Genomic DNA, 24,636 nt, shown 5'->3' with positions numbered 1-24,636 from the left:
TCTGAGACTCCTGAGGTCCAATCGTCATCCTCATTCTCAGGCAGATCTCCACCGATCAAATCAGCCTCACTACCTCCTGTTACCACCAGAGGGAGTCTGGAAGAAGAACTCACAACTGGTGAACCAGAGAATGAACTCACAACAGTACCCTCCCTTGAGGAGGGATCAACGAACCCTCATCCACGCCACCAGGCCAATCAGGATGGGCCCAGTGAAAAGCACAAACCAATCTATTGGCATGAATAGCGGAGGCAGAGACCCAAGAATTATCCTCCTGACAATAACCCTTCCATTTGACCAAATACTGGAGTCTTCGTCTAACCAAACGAGAATCCAATATTTTCTCTACCTTATATTCCACATTGCCTTCAACCAACACAGGGTCAGGAGGTGCTGCCATAGGAACCACTGGCTCAACAAACCTCTTCAACAGAGATTTTTGAAATACGTTATGGATCTTGAACGTAACTGGAAGAGCCAATCGAAACGAAACAGGATTAAGAATTTCCAAAATCTTATAAGGACCAATAAATCTTGGCTTAAATTTAGGAGATGCAACCTTCATAGGAATATTCTTAGACGACAACCAAACCATATCACCCACTTTAAACCGGGGACCAATGGTCCTATGCCGGTTGGAAAATCGCTGGGCCTTTTCCTGAGAGAGTGATAACTTATCCACCACTTGGTCCCATATCTGCTGCATTCTCTTAACCACAGTGTCCACACCTGGGCAGGACGAAGATTCCTCTTGCCCTGAAGAGAATCGAGGATGAAACCCAAAATTACAGAAAAAGAGTGACATCAAAGTGGCAGAACTAGCTCTATTGTTCAGTGCGAATTCGGCCAAGGGCAAAAATGAGACCCAATCATCCTGATCAGCAGATATAAAACATCTCAAATAAGACTCCAAGGTCTGGTTTGTTCTCTCAGTCTGTCCATTGGTCTGGGGATGAAATGCGGAGGAGAAGGATAACTGAATTCCCAGATTGGAACAAAAGGCTTTCCAGAATCTGGAAACAAACTGGACTCCTCTGTCCGACACAATGTTCTCAGGAATCCCATGTAACCGAACCACCTGCTGTAAAAACAAGGGCACCAACTCAGTGGAAGATGGCAACTTTGGGAGTGGTACAAGATGGACCATCTTCGAAAATCTATCACAAATCACCCAGATAACAGTCATTCTCTGAGAGACAGGAAGATCAGAAATAAAATCCATTAAGATATGGGTCCATGGCCTCTTGGGCACCGGCAAGGGCATCAGCAACCCACTAGAACGAGAACAGGGTTTAGACCGAGAACAAGTCCCACAGGACTGTACAAAATTCCTGACGTCACGAGATAAGGCAGGCCACCAAAAGGACCGACTCGCCAAATCTCTGGTACCAAAAATACCTGGATGACCAGCCAATGAGGAGCAATGAATTTCAGACATCACTCTTTTTCTCCACTGGTCAGGAACATACAATTTTCCCATAGGGCAACGCTCAGGTTTATCCTCCTGAAATTCCTCCAGGGCGCGTCTCAAATCGGGCGAAATGGCAGAAAGAACTACCCCCTCACCTAGGATGGTAGTAGGCTCGGTCACACTAAGAGAATCGGCAAAGAAACTCCTAGAAAGGGCGTCTGCCTTAACATTCTTAGTGCCCAAAAGAAAACAGACCACAAAATTAAAACATGTGAAAAACAAGGCCCATCTAGCCTGTCTAGGATTCAAGCGTTTGGCCGACTCCAGATAAATCAAATTCTTGTGATCGGTGAGGACCACAACTTGATGTCTAGCTCCCTCCAACCAATGTCTCCACTCCTCAAATGCCCACTTCATGGCCAACAATTCCCGATTCTCCACATCATAGTTGCGTTCAGATGGGGAGAACTTTCGAGAAAAGAAGGCACAGAGATTCATCTTAGAAGTCACAGGGTCTTCTTGGGACAAAACAGCTCCTGCACCAATCTCAGAAGCATCTGCCTCCACCTGAAATGGAAGTGAGACATCAGGTTGCCGTAAAACTGGAGCTGAAGTAAATCTCTGCTTAAGCTCCTGAAATGCTGAGATAGCCTCAGGAGACCAATTCAGGACATCAGCGCCCTTCTTGGTCAGATCAGTCAGTGGTTTGACAATACCAGAAAAATTACCTATAAATTTACGATAGAAATTAGCAAAATCCAAAAACTTCTGGAGGGCCTTCAAAGAAGTGGGCTGAACCCAATAATAAATGGCCTGTACCTTGGCCGGGTCCATTTCAATAGTCGATGGAGATAAGATAAATCCCAAAAATGAAATCCTCTGTACACCAAAGAGGCATTTCGATCCCTTAACAAACAGGGAATTCTCCCTCAAAATCCGGAACACAGTCCGGACGTGTTCCACATGAGAATCCCAATCACTAGAAAAGATCAAAATATCATCCAGATAGATGATCAAAAACTTATCCACAAAGTCACGGAAAATATCATTCATAAAGGACTGGAAGACAGAAGTGGCATTAGTGAGCCCAAAAGGCATCACCAGGTACTCAAAATGTCCCTCCGGAGTATTAAACGCCGTCTTCCATTCATCCCCGTGCTTGATGCGAATAAGATTATACACCTCCTGAGGTCAAGCTTAGTAAACCAGCAGGCACTCTTAACTCTGGAGAATAAATTAGTCATCAGAGGTAATGGGTACTGATATTTAACCGTCATCTTGTTAAGGGAATGATAATCAATACACGGTCTTAATGAACCATCTTTCTTGGCCACAAAAAAAAAAAACCCAGTACCTAAAGGTGATGAGGATGGTCTAATATGACCCTTCTCCAATGACTCCTTAATATAGGATCGCATAGCATCATGTTCGGGTACTGATAAGTTGAAAAGCCGACCCTTGGGAAATTTACACCCAGGCATCAACTCAATTGCACAGTCATAACTCCTATGAGGAGGCAAAGACGCAGACTTGCTCTCACTAAATACATCAGAAAAATCGGCTAGATAATCAGGAATATCATGAGACTGAGGACAGGTGGAGAAAACAGGAGCGTCCCTAAGAACACACTGACAAGCCCAACTCACCACAGACCCAGATTCCCAATCCAAAACTGGATGATGATTTTGCAACCAAGGAAAACCAAGAACAATAGTATCATGCAAATTATGCAGCACCAAAAATCTACAATTTTCTTGGTGGTCTGGGGCAACTCGCATTGTCACCTGATCCAAAACTGAGGTTTATTCTCCGCCAAAGCAGTAGCATCAATACCCCTCAAAGGAATAGGCGTCCGCAGAGGCGTCATGGAAAAACCACAACGTTTAGCAAAGTCCAAATCCATCAGATTCAATGCTGCTCCTGAATCCACAAAAGCCTTCGTGGAAAACGTGGATAAGGAGCAGATCAGAGTAATTGCCAAAAGAAACTTAGGTTGTATACTGCCCACAGCAAATGTGTGTGCAAAACGTTTCTCTCGTTTTGGGCAGACAGAAATAATTTGAGAGGCGTCTCCACAGAAAAAACACAGCTTATTACGCCTTCTAAACTCCTGACGTTGCGCCCTAGACAAAACCTCATCACATTGCATAGGTTCAGACGTTTGTTCAAAAGGTGGCAGCGCCTCCCGTGTAGTTTTACGTTCACGTAAACGCCGATCAACTTGCAATGGCTAATGACATAGAATCATCCAGACCAGAGGGAACAGGAAATCCCACCATAACATCTTTTATGGTCTCTGATAAACCCTTCCGAAAGAGAGCTGACAAAGCACTATCATTCCATGTAATAAGGACAGCCCACTTTCGTAATTTTTGACAGTATAACTCTGCAGAATCCTGACCCTGGCTTAATGCCAACAGGGTTCTCTCAGCTTGATCAACAGCATTAGGTGCATCATACAACAACCCCAAGTCTTGAAAAAATGCATCCACATTAGTCAGAATAGGATTTTCAGGTGTCAGAGAAAAAGCCCAATCCTGGGGATCACCGCGCAGCAAGGAGATGACAATTTTAACCTGCTGCACAGAGTTCCCCGATGAGTTAGGCTTCAAGGCCAGAAATAATTTACAACTATTCATAAAATTCAGAAATTTAGACCCATCCCCAGAAAACACATCAGGAGTAGGGATCTTAGGTTCAGCAGCATGTGACTGAATGAGGTAGGTGGAAATTCCCTGCACTTCAGCAGCCAGCTGCTCCACATGATCAGACAACTGCTTAATCTCCATTAGGAAAAAGGAAAAAAAATCCTCCTACAGCCCCAGAGAAAAAAGAGGAAAAAAAATTAAAAAAAAAATACTGACACTTTTTTTTTTTTTTTTAACAACTTTTTCCTGCTTTTGAGTACCCTAGAATCTGCGGTATGGCTGGTGATTCTGTTATGAATGGGTCACCGAGGAGAAAAAAGCAAAACAAGCAAAGTCACATAAAACCAGAGAGGTTGGTAACTATGCAGATTGCAGATCCCTGATCCTACCACACAACTAGCAGCAGCCGTGGAGTGTACCTACGATGTTCCTTCCTAGACGCTTCATAACAGCCGAAGGACTAAATAAACCTGAAGCATGAAAAGGGGAAAATTAACTGCCCCAGAGCAGACCCCAAAGGAATAGATAGCCCCACACATGTATTGACGGTGAAACAAGAGGAAGGCACAAACACAGGCAGGAAAACAGGCTGAGCAAACGATGGGGCCCAAACTAACTAGAGCGGAAAGGAAAGGAAAGACACTGTCTGCAACCTGCAAAAAACCCTACAAAAATAATGTCCAACACTTCTGATAGCAAAATTAACCCTGAAGTCACTAGACTTCTCCCACTATATCAGCACTCTGAAATATTCTGAGACAGAGCAAAAAGAGACCAAACTAGTAAGGGACAAAAAGCAAATTGGCAAAATACTGATAAATAAGAGTGGAAATTCAGCACAGCCCCCAGCCAGGGCTAGCTGACCACACCAAAAAACTGAATAGACCAACAAAATCAAGTGTGAACATTAGCAGAAAAACTTAGCTTTAGATGACTGGAACAGAGCTGAAAACCAAGAGCTGACAAGCCAGAAGGAATCACCAGCAACTGAATAGGGCATCGGCTGTCTTAAATCCAATCTGAGACTCCTGAGGTCCAATCGTCATCCTCATTCTCAGGTGGCAGATCTCCACCGATCAAATCAGCCTCACTACCTCCTGTTACCACCAGAGGGAGTCTGGAAGGAGAACTCACAACTGGTGAACCAGAGAATGAACTCACAACAGATTTTATTACCGGCCTTCCACCTTCCAGGGGCAATACTGTGATCTGGGTGGTGGTGGATAGGCTTTCTAAACAGGCCCATTTCATTCCCTTGGCAGCATTACCCTCAGCAGAAACATTGTCAAGGTTGTTTGTGCAGCATGTGGTCCGATTGCATGGGGTACCCCTGAATGTGGTGTCTGACAGAGGTGTGCAGTTTGTGGCCAAATTTTGGAGGGCGTTCTGTATGAAATTGGGCATCTCACTCTCCTTCTCGTCGGCATATCACCCGGAGAGTAATGGTCAGACAGAACGCACCAATCAATCCCTGGAACAAATTCTCAGGTGTCTGACCTCCGCCAGACAGGAGGATTGGTGTGATGCGTTACCATTGGCGGAATTCACTTTTAACAACCGGGTGAGTCAGTCCACCAACATGTCCCCATTCCTGATTAACTATGGGTTTAATCCGCATTTTGGGGAGATTTCACAGGTGGATTCCGGTTGTCCAGGGGTAGAGGGGTCCGTTCAACGGTTAAAAAACCTCTGGGCTGAAGTCCAGCGTAATATCTCTCGGGCCCAGGGGAGGTACAAATATTTTGCTGACAAAAAGAGAGCCTCGGGAGACATGTTTCAGGTGGGAGAGAAGGTTTGGCTTTCCACACGTAACAACAACTTAAAGGTACCATCAGCTAAGTTGGAACCGAAGTTCATTGGTCCGTACGAGATTATGGAGATAGTCAACCCAGTGGCATATAGGTTGCGTCTCCCCGCCTCCTTAAAAATATCCAATGTGTTCCATAAATCTCTGTTGAAATCCGTAGGGTCTGTCAAAGAGGACTCCGAGCCTGTTGTTCCTCCAGTGCTTGTGGAGGGTCAATTGGAGTATGAGGTCGGACATATTGTGGACTCTCGGCTGGTGCGCCGCTCTTTGCAGTACCTGGTCCACTGGAAGGGATATGGACCAGAGGAGCACTCATGGGTCCCTGCTCGCTCTGTACGTGCAGATCACCTGGTTCGAACTTTCCATGCCAAGTACCTGGGGAAGCCTGGGGGTCCAGAGGCCCCCCGTTGAGAGGGTGGTACTGTCATGATCCCAGTGCAGGTTTTTGAGCTGCACGTCAGGGGTTAATGTCTGGAGCTCAGTGCAGGTTTTGACCTGCACACCTGGGGTTAATGATTGTGGCCTCTCTTTGGTTCTGGGAGAGCTTCTTAAACCCCTGGGAAGCTCCAATCCCTGTTAGTTATACTTTTGCCTTTGGCCGAGTGTGGTGACCTCTGTGTGCCTGTTCGCTGTTGAAGCTTGTTTATATGGTTCTGACCCGGCTCTGTTCCCCGTTGTGAGTTTGCCTGTTGATTCTGTACTGCGCTACCCTCTCTGTGTATGACTCATTGCCTGTGATCTGACTACTCTCTGCTCGCCCCTCTTGTACCTTGCAGTTATCTCTGTGTATGACTCATTGGCTATGTCCTGACTATCCTCCCTGTCTATGCCCCTTGGTAACTTTGTCTCGCAGTTACCCTGCTAGGAGTTATCTTGCAGCTCCTAGCTCTCTGGAGTTTAGGCCACCCCCCAGCAGTCACTTGCTCCAGGTCCTGCTGTTCTGAAGTACGCACCTACTCAGCTGCTGCCCGCTCCACAGGTATCTTTGAGCACAGTTCACTTTACTCGGGACACGCACACTGGCTCAGTGAGCAAGTTCAGTGTGGTGTTCCTGACATCATCCAGTCATCCACAGTTCACAATTGCTTTTCCTTAGCCCATTGTAACCTTGTTTTTTCTGTTTAGGTGTTAATGATGGCTTTCGTTTAGCTTTTCTGTTCGTAAATCCCATTTCCTTTAGGCAGTTTTTTACAGTTCGGTCACAGACTTTGACTCCAGTTTCCTCCCATTTGTTCCTCATTTGTTTTGTTGTGCATTTCCTGTTTTGGAGACATATTGCTTTAAGTTTCCGGTCTTGACGCTTTGATGTCTTCCTTGGTCTACCAGTATGTTTGCTTTTAACAACCTTCCCATGTTTGTATTTGGTCCAGATTTTAGACATAGCTGACTGTGAACAACCAACGTCTTTTGCAACATTGCGTGATGATTTACCCTCTTGTAAGAGTTTGATAATCCTCTCCTTTGTTTCAATTGACGTCTCTGGTGTTGGAGCCATGATTCATGTCAGTCCACTTGGTGCAACAGCTCTCCAAGGTGTGCTCACTCCTTTTTAGATGCAGACTAACAAGCAGATCTAATTTGATGCAGGTGTTAGTTTTGGGAATGAAAATTTAAAGGGTGATTCCATAATTTTTTCCCACAGAATTGAGTGATTCCATAATTTTTCTCCTCTGCTTGGTCTAAAAAAGTAACCATTACTGACTACCACATTTTTTGTTCTTGATTTCTTTTAGGTTTTCTTAAAGCCAGAAAGTTGCCATTTGAAATGACTTTAGTTTTGTGCCATGTCTGTGATCTGCTTTTTTTCTACAAAATGAAACAACTGAATGAACATCCTCCAAGGCCGGTGATTCCATAATTTTTGCCAGGGGTTGTAGTCGACAATCAACTGCAACTATGTAAATCACATACATGTGGTCACGTGACCACCCACCTGCGAGAGTACTGAGAAAATGTGACTGTGTGCGCACCATCATGGATCGGTAGCCTGGGGTCACATAGAGTGACTGCTGACTTTTCATATTAGCTTGGGCAATAACCTTAAAATTAAAAACTGAATACCGAAGGGCGAGAGGTGTCTTAGATGTTCTCAGAGTGGCCGGCACAAAGACTGGAAACATTGAGCCAACGGCACCTTACAGTTTACATCTGGCTGCAGGTGGAGCTCAATGATCAAAAAGGGAGAAGAATATATAACACAAGCCGATAAGAAGGTTCATTCAATGGAATCAATAAGTGACCATACAGTTCTAAATCATGATCTCATGCTGGAAAACCCTCTAATTCTACAATGTGAGGTGTACAACCGCAGACTACTCACTTGGTTACCACATAGTTACCCGCACCTCTTTTTTTTTCCTTTTATAAATCTGTTTTTGCAAACAAGTCTGTTTCCAAAGGATTCTCAGTGCATCATTGTGTGAGTTTTAGTCATTCATTTTCTTTCCATCTAAAAATGTAATTGTGACTCACGCAGCACAGAACGTAGTACAACTTTCTGCCTCCTCCCATACCTTGCAACTATGCAGCTGCCAAAACCTGGGTGTAACTGAATTCTTTCCTTGATAGTTCTCTGCATATATATGTTCCTATAAAACTCGCACAGGCACCACCCTAATTGCATCACACAGAACCTATAACTGCTTGAGAAGTATTGCTATCCAAGTATTGCCATTTACACCAAAAGTGAGCCAGGACGTCTGGAAGCGCACACCATTCTCCTCGGTAAGATTTCTTTAACAAATTTGCTTTCATGCTTTTTGACAAAGTTCAAGTAGAACAGTCGTTTCTATGAGAAGAATTGGAGATTCGACACAAATGCTGAGGTTTTCAGACAGATGATTATCATTGTCTATTCAGCTGTGATTGAATATTTTGCTGCAAACCCAGTGGCTCTAAACCTTTATATGGTTTGACTGGGTTTGTTCTTTTTTTGTCTTTTAGTTCTTTGCATTTTTGTATTTTTGTTCTATTATCTTTATGCATGGAAAGATTTCATTAAACCAAGAAAAGAAGTAAAATAATATGTCTACATATACAACTTTATTTTTCTTCAAACAGTAACATGTAACATGTATCATACCTGACAGTCCAAAGCAAGACATTAGTGCCTACAAATATATACCTATCTGGCATAACGTTAAAGCTACTGTCTATATTATTATGTGGTCCTCCTTGTGGTCTCCATCTAAAGATGTCCAGCACTACATTTTCAGTAAGTTGTGTTAGCATTTCTGTAGTACCCGACAGACTGGCTAACCTTCACTCCCCATGCATGTGATTGTGCCTTGGGCACCCATGACTCTGTCACTGTTTAATGTATGGATGAATAGTATAAATTTTACATCATCTGGACCTTTGCAAGAATTAGCCATTATTGGTTTTGTTTGTAATTACAGTGGTTAGCACTGCAACCTTGCAGCGCTGGGGTCCTGAGATCCAAACCCACCAAGGACAAAATCTGCAAGTAGTTTGTACGTTCTCCCCATGTTTGTGTGGGTTTCCTCTTGCTTTGGAAGGTGGAGTGGCCCCTCTTATCTCCTTGGCCCCTGTGCAGCTGCGCAGGTTGCACCAATGGTATGTCCATCCTTGGCTTTGTTGTGTCAGATGAGACAGGCACTGCCAATCTTCCTCTATATGATACAGTGTCTTATCAGGAAAGCAGGTCTGGATCAAAAATTGTTACCGGGACTTCTGGTGGTGGGTGTCTGGGCTTCTACCAGAGTTTAGGATGCAGATGCTTCCTCAGTCTAGTGATGCTTAATCCATCTGTAGCAGTGAGTATAGGAAGTTAACTCAGCAAAATACACTTCAAGGCCTTATTCACAAGCTTAATATTTGGGCAGCATTTTGCATCAGTGTTTTATGCCAAAGTCAGGAGTGGAACATACAGAGAAAAACTATAATTGAAAGATTGACACCTGTTCAGTGTTTTGGAGACTCTCCTAGGTTTGGCATAGAGATACTGATCAAAGAATACTGATGTGTGAATAAAATCTAAATGTAATGTGCTAACTAAAATATCATTAGGAATCTGGGAAAACATTTGTTTCAATAAAAATATAGAGCAGTATGCAAATGAATATCACTTATCAATTGTCATATTAAATAATGTTACATGTTTGTAATTGTAATTTCTGGACAGCAGAAGGTTTTGCTATTTCCTGAATTTTAGAACTTTGATAGTTAATTTATTACTCAAACATCATGTTTCTAACACAACTAAAGCTATTTTATGGTACTTTTAGTAAACTTTTATTAGCTGGCGCAGAGCCTATAAAAATGGACTGGTATGCAAGAACAGCGAAGTAACCCTTGTTCCCGAATGTAAGGGTTACTCAATACTGGGTGTTGCTCAGATTAGAGTGTCACAAGCTTTTCTTCCTAGTTGGGCTTCTATGTTTTAGCAATTCTGTGATATAATGTGATTTAAAGAATAATTCCAGTTAGCTAGCACTTTGAAGAGAAAGGAGAACAGTTATAGATACAAGTCTAATGCTAACGTGCCAGTACGGCTAATAATGTGGTGAAAAAGGCAATAGTCTACAACCATTCTATTGCCAGAGAAGACCACCCAACTGGTGATGATAATGGCTTTTATCATAGCGTTATTGCTTCCACACATGGTCCCAACAGCAGTCTGAACCATTGTGATGAAGGACAAAACATTAATGTACTTTTTTGATTGAATTAAAATTTTCACCATTTCTACTGCATCCCTTCATTGTATATCATACACCTGATTCAGTCATTCACTGGCAGAATTTCAGGCCTTAATTAGAAATTTCATATTCCTGTGCTTTCCTGTTCTTAAACCAGGAAGAACTTCCACTGCTAATGGAAATCTGTCACTGCATCATATTAGAGAGCTGGTGACCAAGGTTCATCCAAATCAGCCCACAATTTCAGAAAAATCATATTTTTCATATTTTGTTTTGTACTAATGCTGTAATGAAGCTTTCCTAGTAAAATATTGGCTCATATGTATACAGAATATAAGTAAATAGAGGATTTACTGACTGGTAAAGTATGTGTAATTATGTGAAAGAAGTGTTCCAATAACATAGAACATTAAAATAATAAATATGAGGAAATGGGAGATCTTGTATGAAGTAAGCAAAGCTTATTTCTCGCAAACGTTGACAAAACTTGCATAATTTGTATAGATGTAAACCATGCAGATCCTGGATAGGCAGCCATTAGATTGGGATCTACTGGTAGATCTGACTGATCATAAGTAGATCACACTGATATCCGCGATTTAAAAAAATGTCTAAAAGCCGGCAGTGTGGTAAAAGAATAATAATTGTGACAAACCTGGAAAAACCTCTGCCCTCCAGTGCTTCCGCTTTGGTGATGCTGTTGATGTTACTGCTGCAGCCAATCACTGGCCTAGTGATGGTACCTGCAAGGATGGCACAAGATCGCTGAGACCAGGGATTGGCTGCAGTGATGACTTATGCATAGTTGGCTTATCATCACTGCAGGACAAGTCAGGAATATTGGTGGGATCTAAATCATGGTCTTTTATTTAACCACATTGTCACTTTTCTTCTGTGTAAAAATGAATGCATTTTTATCATGGCCTTTAGCAACTACAGAATTAATGCAATATATCTCAACCTCACCTGATGTAGACCGCTGAACTTCTAGCATCTGAATTACAGATGTTAATTTACCAACTATGTGATATAACAAAAATTGAAAGAATTTCCATCACCAAAACTGGTAATTCTCTTTCCATTTTGTGCATTGTTTTGCTGGGGTACTGGCCCCGTTTCTTTCCAGGCTTCTCTACATGGACCGCATGTTGCCATGACTTATATTGGTGAGCTGATACCCCCACTCCCCCCCCCATGTGATATAAAGTCTGTATTCTGATCCTAAGTGAGATGTCTTCCATAGCTTGCATGGATTGTGCACTCACTCATGGCATTAGACGTTCCACTCTACTAGTTATCAAACTTCAGCCTCATGAGCCCAACACATAATATCCAACTGGGCCACCACCACAGGTCTTTAATAGTATTGGTCTTCCCATATAGTCCAAGGGGACTTTTTGTGCTCCTTAGCTCCAAGCCTTGGGTGCGATTGCAACCTGTCACTTCCTATAATTATGCCCCTGATAGTCATCTATAATTACCTAATTAATTCATCAGTGACTTAATATGGAAATAGGGAGAAGAATACATACCGACAGCATAATTTGGCAATTGATGGTTAATGCATAACAATATAGGGAGTGATAACATTCTTGCTTATTACTTAGATTGAAAAAGGTAGATTTACTAAATAGTTTGAAAAGAAAAAAAAATCCTTGGCCATTTTTAGCTAATCTATCTGTACATACATTATTTAATCCTGAATATCCAGACACACTGGCTGATAGTACTTAGATGTCAGCTATGCCATTTAATTGCCTGCATAATGTGACTGATGGCCCCAGGCGCTCCGGTGTTATTCATGGTAGGTATGCGCTGAAGCCTTAAGTGTACCGTCATGACTCTATAACCTCAGGGCTACAGCAATCTCGATATGAGAACTCTTCTCAGTGCACTGATGTTATAGCAGGCGAGAACATGTACCTGACTCCAGTGTCAGTATAGATATGGAATTTACATACAGAATAAAATCCAGGCTGCTGATATATTATCTGTTGTATTCCTCAATGGCCGTGCCTCTGTACAGTACAGCTCTGGGTGTGGAGGAGATGAGCCTTCCCGCAGCTACAACATTGCCCTTTAGAAACATATTTTTACTACGTAATCATTGTGGTTTCCCAGTGTCGCTGCCTACCACGACATATCTCGCTACATAGGTTGGGTTGCTTAGGATTTTGTTTTTCAGTACACAGTGAGTCAGAGTACTGTAAATCTGGCAGATGGGTGGGGTGGGTCGCTGGTGTGATATTTGATGCTTGCTATCACACAATGGTTACACATCGCTTGCATGACTTAACGTCTTAACTCTACTTCTCTATTTAAGAAAATTTGAGTTTTTAAATGCCAAACGCAAAGGAATTTTTCTTGTTGTCTCTTCTTATACACCACTGGTTTGCAATAGCTGACTCCCGGAAATGTTTTGACCATATGTCAAAGTATACATTATTACAAAAAGTACAATGGCTTTCATATATGTGATTATTGCACTGATACATTGTAATCTGATCAATGAAATAATTAATTATCTGATAGAAATGAGCTGTATCCTGGCTCCATAAATCCTTTGTGTTGTACAGAGCCATGTATGCTGTTGTTTGGTTTGCATATGCTTGTTCAATTTGCTTATTAAGTCTTTTTACGTAACATAGTGTAACATGGAGTCCTATATGGACATTAACATAAGGCACTCTGCCTTATTTTTAATTATTGATATGTGCCGTTTAGAAATTTCTCTGTTGTGACACCTTCAGAGACATTTTTTGTTGTGGGCTAATATCTTACAGGCAGGTAGTAGCTAAGTACCTGCCTGTTCCACCCAGTCCTGATCTCTGTCAGCTCAGAATGGCCACAGAGACAGGCTCAGAATGCTTCTTCTTTACCGCTCTGCTTTGTTGACAGGACGTCCCTGCCAACGTCATGATGATTAACTATAATCTCCCTGCGGCCTAACTGTGGGGAGCCAAATGTCAATCAGCATTATGTCTGCAGTAACGCCCATCAACAGAGCAGGCTGGAAGAGGAAGAGCTACTCTGTCCACGCGAGGTCAAATGAAATAGCAGAATCAATGGCAGGAGTGGTCTGTGACTGAAATTAGTTGGCAGAGATTAGAACCAGGCACAAAAGGCAGATCTCAACCCCATAGAAAAAAAACAAAATTCCGAATAACCCCTTTAGGTATATATTTTTGTGGCTAAAAATACAGTGGGGGAAAAAAGTATTTAGTCAGGCACCAATTGTGCAAGTTACTGATGGTAGCCATTGTTACAGAGGTCCCAGCTCTATGCAGGTCATTCACTAGATCCCCCCGTGTGGTTCTGGGATTTTTGCTCACTGTTCTTGTGATCATTTTCAGGGTGAGATCTTGTGTAGCGCTCCAGATCAAGGGAGATTATCAGTGGTCTTGTATGTCTTCGATTTTCTTATTATTGCTTCCACAGTTAATTTCATTACACCAAGCTGGTTGCCTATTGCAGATTCAGTCTTCCCAGCCTGGTGCAGACCTAGAATTTTGTTTCTGGTGTCCTTCGACAGCTCTTTGGTCTTCACCATAGTGGAGTTTGGAGTGTGACTGATTGAGGTTTTGGACAGGTGTCTTTTCTACTGATAACAGGTGCCATTACTACTGGTAATGAGTGGAGGACAGAGGAGCCTCTTAAAGAAGAAGTTACTGGTCTGTGAGAGCCAGAAATCTTGCATGTTTTTAGGTGAGTAAATACTTATTTTCCACCATAATTTTCTAAATAAATCTTGCCAAATCAGACAAGGTGAGTCATTTTCTGGATTTGTTTTCTCATTTTGACTCTCATAGTGGTGGTCTACCTATGATGTCAATTACAGGCCTCTCCTCTTTTTAAGTGGGAGAACTTGCACAATAGGTGGATGACTAAATACTTTTTTTCCCCACTGTACATTTGAAGTAGAGTTTCATTATTAATTTATAACTGGCATCTATAGCCCCAATGTTTCTCTGTACATAGCAGATTTCAGAATGAGTTAAAGGGTTTGCACTAAGCTTATGCTTTACAATCTATTCAGTACTGGGATCCCCATGAATCCTCAAAATAGACTTGCCTGAATGGGAAGGAGGTCACACATGCACACCTCTTTTCATTCTCTATTGTACAGTGCTATCTCCAGCAGTGTCTTAGAGAATGAACAGACTGGAGGTGAGTATGCTTGACCTCATCTACATCCAGAAAGTCATCTCCTGAGAATCCATCCATCCATCCATGAGCTGGTTCTGATGGCAGTCTATAAGCCTTATATTTCTTTTGAACTCCTCTGTGTTAATTGATGACCACATCAAAGCTCAGCTGTGGTCACAGACTGCATAAGTTACACTGTCATATTTAGGTCAATAAATAATTATGACCATTGATAATCAGATGCAGTATTATTTTAATCAACTTTGCTGAACTTTCTCCTAGTTGCAGAAGCTCCTCCGCTCGTCTACATAAACTCAAAGTTTTTAAGCGCTTGTTCATTCACATGTAGGTTGGTATCTTCTATGTTGCTATTAAGGAAATATTGTCAATGTTGGCACTGAGTGAAGTTTCCTGAAATTTAATCCTGAATAACTCTCTGCCAACACTGACTTTGTGTTCCTGAGTTCTGTCACTTCATACATTTTTATTTTACCTCGATTAGTAACCAAACCATCAATTACTAAATCACTGTTGACTCGAGGTGTAAATCCCATGTACTATCTTTTGGCAAGCATCAGGAAACTAAGCTTGTATCCAAATATGAGAACTGCGGTAAGGTAGACGGTCAACTGATCCACGGCTAAGCTGTGGTGTAACTGGATTAAATATTTGCCATGATTTACTGATACCAAAAGGAGTTTAAAAAAAAGTGAAATGTTTCATTACTCCATAGCCTCAATATGGATTTTTTTCCTCTCCATAGTCATTTCTCTAAATCGTATGTTTTAATATAAATCTATTTTACTAAGACAATATAATTATATATATATATATATATATAGGATTTCATATGATGTTAAAAATGAATTGTATTTGGATGTATTCATTGTGAAATGCACGAAAAGTAATTGAGTAATGTTACACAAGAAACGGTTGCCGCATGGCCATCTCTGTTAGCTGTGTACAGAGATGTTTGCTGCTAATAGCACAAGGTTGCGGGATGGGTCATCAGAGGTTTTCATGCCTAAATGAGACAAGGTAAATCTTTTTAGTGGTGCATCAGGAAGAAAGAAGGAAGAACAGCAGATAATTTGAATGACATGGGTGACCAAACCCTTTGGGGTTGGGTGTTAATACTTTTAGTAAGTGCTCTGCACGGTAGTCAGATCTAGTTGAACAAACATATTAAGGGTGTTGAGTTACAGTAGGAGTATAGCATGGGATGGTGCTGGTACTTTTCCTTTACAAACTACACTAGATTGTGGTGACTCCAGCACTATCCTGTGCCCTGAAACAGATAGAAACTTAATAAAAATTCATTGTCCGTCTAATCATCACTGACAACTGGAACACAGAGATTACGATAACCATAATTCTGGAACAACCTAAATATAAGGCCTGGCTAGATCTATAGCTACTACAAATGGATACTGGAGATTACAATAGTACTCTTACTAGATCACAGTGAAACACGTATTCCCTCTCATTTCACATTTCATATTATCAATACATGTGGCTCATATCCCTAATAATCAATGTAATATCCAACTAATAAGGAGATGTTTCCAACAAAATGGAGGAAAAAAGCCTAACAGAAAAGTCACCATTCCGTGTTCAGTGTTGTTCGATGCGTTATAGGGGTTGTTACCATTAGACCCTTTGCCTCACCCTCTGGTTCAGTCACTTTACAGTAAAACCTCGTCAAAGTTAATTGGTGCCATCTTACAGCCATGTGCATGAGGTCTTATGTTCCCTAAAATTATAACATTTGCAGCCAGCATTAGCCAAACATCAGTAAGTTTAAATTGATAACATAACCTAATATTTCCAAAATATCCAATAAATGCACTCTCCCCAATATTGAGGTTTGCAGTGCTTAGGTGATTTCACTCTTTCCTACATTGCATGCCAGCTCAGCCTACTCCACCGTGCGTGGGTGTCAGGACTTTATTAAATTACTCTGGGGCAGATGCAGTAAAACCACATTAGCAATCCCTGTATATTCAATAAGGTGATTAACATATATTGCTTTCTTACATAAGCAAATCAAAATTAAGGAGAACACAGACATGCAGCTCATTCTGCAATGTCCAACATTCAGCAAGTGACAAAAGGAGTAGCTACCTATGGAGCACAGGACCAGACAGTCATGGAGCCACCAGTGATCCCACCACCTGGCTTCAAAGACTTTTATAAATTAACCGGTTAAAAACGCTACTCATATATGCTTAAAGGGGACCTGTGACCTGGTCAAAAGAAGCCATCTCTTGTTCATATTTCATTCTCACTGCTTCCTTGAATATTATACTTTTTATTTTATTTTTTTTTAAATCGTCCATACGGTTCCTGAGTTATGGGGCTTTTTATTTAGCACTAACTTATTTAGCGTAATAATGCAGATCAGCCTAAAAACATGCTCCAAAAGAATCCTGTGAACCATACGCCACTGGTAGAGATGAGCGACTTTGCCTCTTTTCAGGTCGAGTCTGGTTTCATGAAACTCGACTTTCGCAGAAGTCGGGTGGAACGCAATCGGCCGATTATCGTGAAAAGTCGAAGGCCGACTGAATCACGAAACCCAATGCAAGTCAATGGGGAAGAAAAGTCGGCAGTGAGTGGAGGACAGGAAACACACCTACAGTGCCAAAAACATCAATTCTTATTACTTAAGCTTGTCAACCTTAATTTACTTTATAATAATAGTTAGGCATTGAAAACTGGGGGTTATTTGGCTAAAGTAGTGGGGGGGTAGGGCTGGCTCCAGATTTTCATGGGCCCAGGGCCAAAGAGTGTCGCTGGGCTCCTTTAACACATGCCACAATTCATGATCCTCTGATACGGCATAGAAATAGCAGTATAGTACAATGAAAAATACTTCACTTCTTACATCACATGACTGGTATCCATTTTAAATTCTCCAATAGCTCCAAAAACGGACAGTATATTACTCCATACAGTATTATTGCTAGCGCATAGTGCGCCATACAGAGTAATGAGGCCCATATATTTCTCCACACAGAGTCATTGGTCCCATATAATGTTCGATACAGTATATGATGAGCTCCACATAATGCTACAGTATATGTTGGTCCCCATGGATGAAGCTCCACTGTATTATGGGCCCAAATAATGTTCCATACTGTATAATGGGCCCTGTAAATGCTGCTCCAGTGTCTGATGTCCCCCATTTGGAAAGATCCAGCATATGATGGGTCTCACGGATGATGCTCTAGTGTACGATTGGTCCAAATAATGCTCCATATATAATCTGCCCCATTTACAATGCTCCAGTATATGATGGGCCCCAAGGATGATGCTCCAGTGTCTTATGGGCCCAAATAATGCTCCATATATAATGGGCCCCATTTCTAATGCTCCAGTGTATAATGGGCCCTGTAAATGCTGCTCCAGTGTCTGATGTCCACCTTTGGAATGCTCCAGTGTATGGTAGGCCACATATATCATTCTCCAGAGTATAGTGCTCCCCAAAAATTGCTCCCAACCTTTAAAACAATTAAATAAGTCTCCTCGCTAGGGAATCCCTGTACTCTGGACACCTCGTCATCCCCATCTTCCATCTCTCTGCACTTGGACTGTTTAGGCAGAGGGTGTACAGACATGATGTCATCGCACTCTCTGATCAGAATGTCACTGTCAGGAAACGCAGAAGACGTCATGGTGGTGGAGCAGGGAGAGGTAAGTATTTCAACTTTGCAAGTGCTGTGATCCTGAGCAAGCAAGGGGGCCCACTCGTTGACGACGGTACTGGCACTGGGCCCCTCATAGTACGGGCCCTCCCACCGGCAGAGACACTTTTGTGTACTATGAGGGGCCCTGTACCAGTGCCGTCGCCCATGAGTATGCCCCCCCACCTGCTCAAGGAACCTGCACTTTCATCTGCACCTTCCTCTTTGTCACCGTGTAAGGTGGTATAGGATGTGGGAAGGGGAACATGAGTTTCATCAGGGTCAGATTCTGGCTGTGTAGAGTGCGAGGGGAATGTAGTGGTCTGGGTCAATGTACCAGCAGAATCATCTAGCAGTGGCTGGGCATCAGTGCACTTGTGGCACCCCCAGGAGTACGGTCGCCACAGTGGCATTACCTTCCTCCTAGGGAGTGTGATGTCATGCTTGGGAGCAACAAAGGATCTCTCTAGCAGTTAAACCAACACACAACACAGTTCCCACTCCAGGCCAGCAGGGAGAGCTCTGAACCTGACTGCTGAGGATCTGCTCTCTATGGTTGGGAGGAGGGAAGTTAGGGCAGTCTGTGAAGGGAAGGAGGAGTGTGTGGACGTGAGAAGGGGAGCTGGAGGATGAGCAGAGTTAAGGCTCACTCCTAGCTGGAGCACATGGTCCAGATTCCGGTCTCCGAGTTTGTAGGGACACTGACGGTCCTGCAGCAGAAACCGGAGGAAGTAGCAGCTGTAAATGCTCTGTTCCCAACTAAGGCTCGGAGGCCCCAGCAGCGACGTGTGTGAGCCAGAAGGAAAAGGCTACAGCTGCCTGCCATACGAGAAAGTTCCAAAAGAGAGTCAACAGGGGGCACTTCAGTGAACTCAGTACTGCGAGTACCTCAGATAAGAGCTAGAACGGAGGCCACACTACCTATCTGCAGAGAGAGAATTCCTAATTTGCTTCCAGGCTGACCAACTCCTTCTCCATCTGTACTCTGGGTCCTGGACGGCACTTACCAAGCACAGGTAAAGGAACTGCACGACTGAGTCTGTCATTTTTCTCCTGTGCCTGGCGCACGGGTCTGCTACATCCTGCACTGCACACCATCTACCAACTCTTTCATCTGCCCTGTGACTACGGCCCTACCTGTGCAGCGCTTCTACATCTTAGCTGCACCACAACGTCTGTCCCAGAGAAGCGACACTGCAGCGCTGGTCAATCTGATCAGAAACCACAGGTGGCGTCACGTATCATTCACCTACAAACGTTATTCACCCCTTTGCATGGACGCCCAGAGCAACGAACCGGGTCACCACCACCATGACACATCCCTCTGAGACACCGGGCCGATACCGATGAACCCCACCGCCCTGGCTGGCGACCCACACTCCTTGTCAGATTCATCTTGGACTGGGGAATTCACGATATGACTTGATAACCCAGGCATGGTATGTGAAAAGAGCTCCATGGAGTAATCTGTAGTGTGGCCTGCCGCATCCTTCACTTTTGGTAGGGGTGAAAGACAGAAGGAAAGGTGTTATTCCTGACCAGGAGCCTCCACTGACAACTCAGTGCTTTTATTTTTTGAAACTTCAGAAGAGGAGGCGATAGAGCTGGAGGCTGTGTCAGCAATGTAAGCCAAAATTTGTTCCTGAAGCTCCTGCTTTAAAAGCGGTTTACCTACTCCCAGAAAAGGGAGCCTTCAAGGCCTTGTGGAGCCAGACGATGATGCAGGCTCAACACCTCCTGCCTTAGGTGCTATTGTGCTTTTGCCACTACCAGCAGATGCACCACCATCAGTACCGGCTGGCAATCCCCGCCCACTTCCACGACCTCTTCCACCATACTTCCTCATTTTTGGGAAAATGTACCCAAAATACCACCAGCTACATGGTACTGTAAAACAAGGTACAAGGTGTATATAGTATTGGGGAGAATTTGAATCTCCCTTGAGATTTTAGGAGGCTGAACAATTATCTCAGGCCCACTATAGATTACACCTCAATTTTACAGGCTGAAATAGGCTGGTGTACGACAAGGTACAAGGTGTATATAGTATTGGGGAGAATTTGAATCTCCCTAGAGATTTTAGGAGGCTGAACTATTATCTCAGGACCACTATAGATTACACCTCAATTTAACAGGCTGAAATTGGCTGGTGTATGAGAAGGTACAAGGTGTATATCGTATTGGGGAGAATTGGAAGCTCCCTAGAGATTTTAGGAGGCTTAACTATTATCTCAGGCCCACTATAGATTACACCTCAATTTAACAGGCTGAAATTGGCTGGTGTATGAGAAGGTACAAGGTGTATATCGTATTGGGGAGAATTGGAAGCTCCCTAGAGATTTTAGGAGGCTTAACTATTATCTCAGGCCCACTATAGATTACACCTTAATTTAACAGGCTGAAATTGGCTGGTGTATGACAAAATACAAGGTGTATATAGTATTGGGGAGAATTTGAATCTCCCTAGAGATTTTAGCAGGCTGAACTATTATCTCAGGCCCACTATAGATTACACCTCAATGTAACAGGCTGAAATTGGCTGGTGTATGACAAAGTGCAAGGTGTATATAGGATTGGTGAGAATTTGGATCTCACTAGAGATTTTAGGAGGCTGAACAATTATCTCAGGCCCACTATAGATTACACCTCAATTTAACAGGCTGAAATAGGCTGGTGTATGAGAAGGTACAAGGTGTATATCGTATTGGGGAGAATTGGAAGCTCCCTAGAGATTTTAGGAGGCTGAACTATTATCTCAGGCCCACTATAGATTACACCTCAATTTAACAGGCTGAAATTGGCTGGTGTATGACAAAGTACAAGGTGTATATTGTATTGGGGAGAATTTGCATCTCCCTAGAGATTTTAGGAGGCTGAACTATTATCTCAGGCCCACTATAGATTACACCTCAATGTAACAGGCTGAAATTGGCTGGTGTATGACAAAGTGCAAGGTGTATATAGGATTGGTGAGAATTTGAATCTCCCTAGAGATTTTAGGAGGCTGACAATGATGCTCTCAGTCCAAGTATGGCAGCAGGCAGCCTAATAAGCAGGACTGCTGCACACAAAAGTATGGAAAAATGAACACTTGGTAACTGTGCAGAAAAGAGGAAGAAAAGTATTTTTGCTTTTAAAAAAGCAGTTTGCACAGCAGTGTGCAAACATCAATGCAGCTACCAGGGAGCCTTATAAGGCAGCCTAATAACCAACAGAGCTGATGCACAAAAATATATCCTCCCCTGTCACTGCACACAAAGTGTTGTGTTGTGCAGTGGAAATCGCTAACAGCAGAAGCAGTTTTTTTTTTCTTCCTCCCTGCCTAACGCTATCCCTTATTCAGCATCAGCAGCAGCAACCTCTCCCTAATGCTAATATTGGCAGAAGTAAGATGGCGGTCGGCATGCACGCCCTTTTATAGCCCCGGTGACGTCACAGAAAGCAAGCCAATCACTTGCATGCCCTTCTCAAAGATGGTGGTGACCGCTGCCAATGTCATCGCGTTGCCCACAGTGTGCGTCCTCCATCATTGGCTGAAAAAGGGCACTGGAAGCATCATTTGAAACGCGACTTTGGCTCTCTGGTCGCCGACCTCATGGCCGACCTCACGCTATGGTCGGGTTTCGTTTTATGAAACCCGACTTTAGCGAAAGTCGGCGACTTATGAATTTGACCGACCCGTTTCGCTCAACTCTAGCCACTGGTAAAGAAAATAAAAATTAGCACCAAATAGAAAAGTCCATTTCTCCGGTACTGTATGGTAGATTTTAAAAAGCAAAAAGCGGAAAATTAGGAGGAGCAGTATGAAAAAATTAGAGCACAATCTGGCCACTTTTGACCTGGTAATAAGTCCTCCTTAAATGCTATATAATCCAATCACTAAAAAGAAGAAAATATTGGACGTTGGTGTATAAAGAGAATAGTACGCACTATAATATAATTAGTAGGATAGTAACATATAGATGATAGAATGTAAGGTACAAAGCCTCAGTGGGTTCCTTGGGTTGAGCAGAGGCCTCATAAATTCAGCTGCTGAGATTGATTTGTTTTCTGACAGTCACCATGACAGGCATTGAGCACTGACGTTTGCTGACAACTGAATAAATCTTCCTTGTACTCACTATAGGACTCTTCAGTTGCAAATAACAAACACCATGTCCTCATACGTGAATTTGTCAATCTATTAGGGAGAAAATTTCTTAAAACTAAAATGTAAAAAAATGTCTGTGACAAGCTTTCTTTTGGAAAACAGCAAAGGACCATGAGATATGAGTGATGCCTCAAGCTTTTTACCTGCTGAAATGAGAGGGAATTCAACAAAATTCAGCACATGCTTTAAAAAAAAAATGGCCACGTGTTTGCTAAAATAAGTCTTCCTTCTCTAACAGCCTTGGGTGCAATTCTGTCATTTTAAAGATGAGAGTCTGGAAGCCTGGGGCGATTGTACAGTGTCTATAACCAGCTTCCACGATGGGAATAATTCTCTACGTAGTAAGATTTACAAGATGGCCATTATCATGGCGAAGACTGAAAGGAAAAATTAACCATTCCCTCTATGTAAGGAGCATAATAATACATTATGTACACCTCAATTAAGATTTAGGGAACTGTTCAAAGTGACAAGTGTCATGTGTCACGTTCCCGGAATGAGAATGTCCTTCGATGTGGATCCCAGAGTAATGGTTACAGTGAGAGGACATCACTTAGGACATAATGTAGTCTGACCCAACAGAACCAGTGTTCCTTGGTAAGTTGCACAACTTTCTGAAAGTTGATGAGAACTTTGAGGTTTGTGTCTAGATACCGTTTAGGACAAAGTATACCAGAATCTAATGCTATTTCTTTCCGCAAGTATTCCAAGGCAACTTGATTTCATTAAAATACTGATATTTACCGGTACTTCAAATTCTGTCTCAACAACATTGCTAGGATGCAGTATAGCAGCTTGTTGAAGACTTATGTTCATAGACAGATCACCTGGGGCAATGGTAACATGTCAATACATCTAAAAAAGTTAAGTAATGTGCATAACCAAGCACAAGCATGTTTAAAAAAATGATACTGTAGTGAAGGTTCCCACACAATAAAAAGTACTTAGTATTCTCCACACATGAGACTATTACTCCATCCATTACAAAAATAGAACACAGGGTGTGATGCTGGGAAAATGAAGTGACGTGAGCCATGACAGGTCATTAACATTCCCGTATCTTTACATATCGATACTTAGTTAAATCATCTAACATGCTTGGTATTCAGATCATTTGATTTGGACATCAGAGGAAGTAATCAGAGGTAATCTATGTCAAACACTGAACACTTATATACCACTAATTTATTTTTTAATTACAGATATACTCATAATCAAAAATTTTCTATACCTGCACTTGAATCTTTGGAGCTGTACACGAATGATGAAGATGATAGGCATCAGGCTTGTTTACATATGCTGTAGAGTAGATGGCATCCAGCATGAACCTGGCCATGATAAAATGATGCAGGACTTTACTAAACAATTCTTCAACATTCGACTTCCCTCCGGAGTCCTTGTCCTCTATAGATTGTGAATGTAGCTAGTATGGACTGGGGGACCAGCAAGGGCTCACCCACCAGAAATATTGACTTTGAGGGCCCAATATTCAGTTGCATGCAAATATTACATTACCCTCATTAGCAAGTTTGCTTATGCTTCTATATAATAATACACTGGGTAGTTTGTTATGATGATGTGCTAATTTTGTCTATACATAGTGAATCAATTATATTGAGACAAATATTGCTTAAAAAGTTGAGTTGAGGGCTCACTCCTGCAAAGGGGCCCCCCGGGAGATTCTCCTGTTCCACCGTGAGCCAGTCCAAGTCTGCAGCATGGCTATAAATCTGAATATGAAATGAGCGTAGTCTTTCCATTGTGCGGAATAGACTTAGAGAGGATTAGCTACTTATATGGACAGAAGGTTCAGTAAACCAGGAATGCCAAATCTTAAAGGATTATTTCTGCAATTATATACTGAATTATTTCAGTAATTTTTGCATTATCTTTTGAAATTATTTTTTATAATTGCTCTAGTTCATCTGAAATGAAGAAAAAAACAGTTTTCATCTAGTAATGATTAAATATTCTACCTATGTGCCTTCATGGTGGCAAATTTCGAACAAACTCTGTTACAGTCTGACGCTGTATTTATATGTATTTCCACTACGTATTGTTGCTATTGTACAAAAGAAGTGAGAGGAAGAAGTAAAAAATGTCTACACAAATTCATATAGCCAGGAA

General features: G+C 42.3%; 1 protein-coding gene across 1 annotated transcript in view; it reads left to right on the top strand.

Moving 5' to 3' along the window:
* The first annotated feature begins 8,442 nt into the window (after positions 1-8,442).
* Positions 8,443-24,636, top strand: part of EMP1 (epithelial membrane protein 1) — a 30,158-nt gene continuing 13,964 nt past the window's right edge. The window contains exon 1 of the mRNA XM_073586665.1: positions 8,443-8,590. The gene's annotated coding sequence lies outside the window, so the exon portion shown is untranslated. The remainder of the gene's footprint in view (positions 8,591-24,636) is intronic.

The sequence above is a fragment of the Dendrobates tinctorius genome, unplaced genomic scaffold, assembly GCF_039654945.1.
Source record: "Dendrobates tinctorius isolate UK_male_01 unplaced genomic scaffold, ASM3965494v1 ptg000094l, whole genome shotgun sequence".
NCBI lineage: Eukaryota > Metazoa > Chordata > Amphibia > Anura > Dendrobatidae > Dendrobates > Dendrobates tinctorius.
The sequence above is the reverse complement of the archived record's forward strand: the minus strand, read 5'-3'. Positions and strand labels throughout refer to the sequence as shown.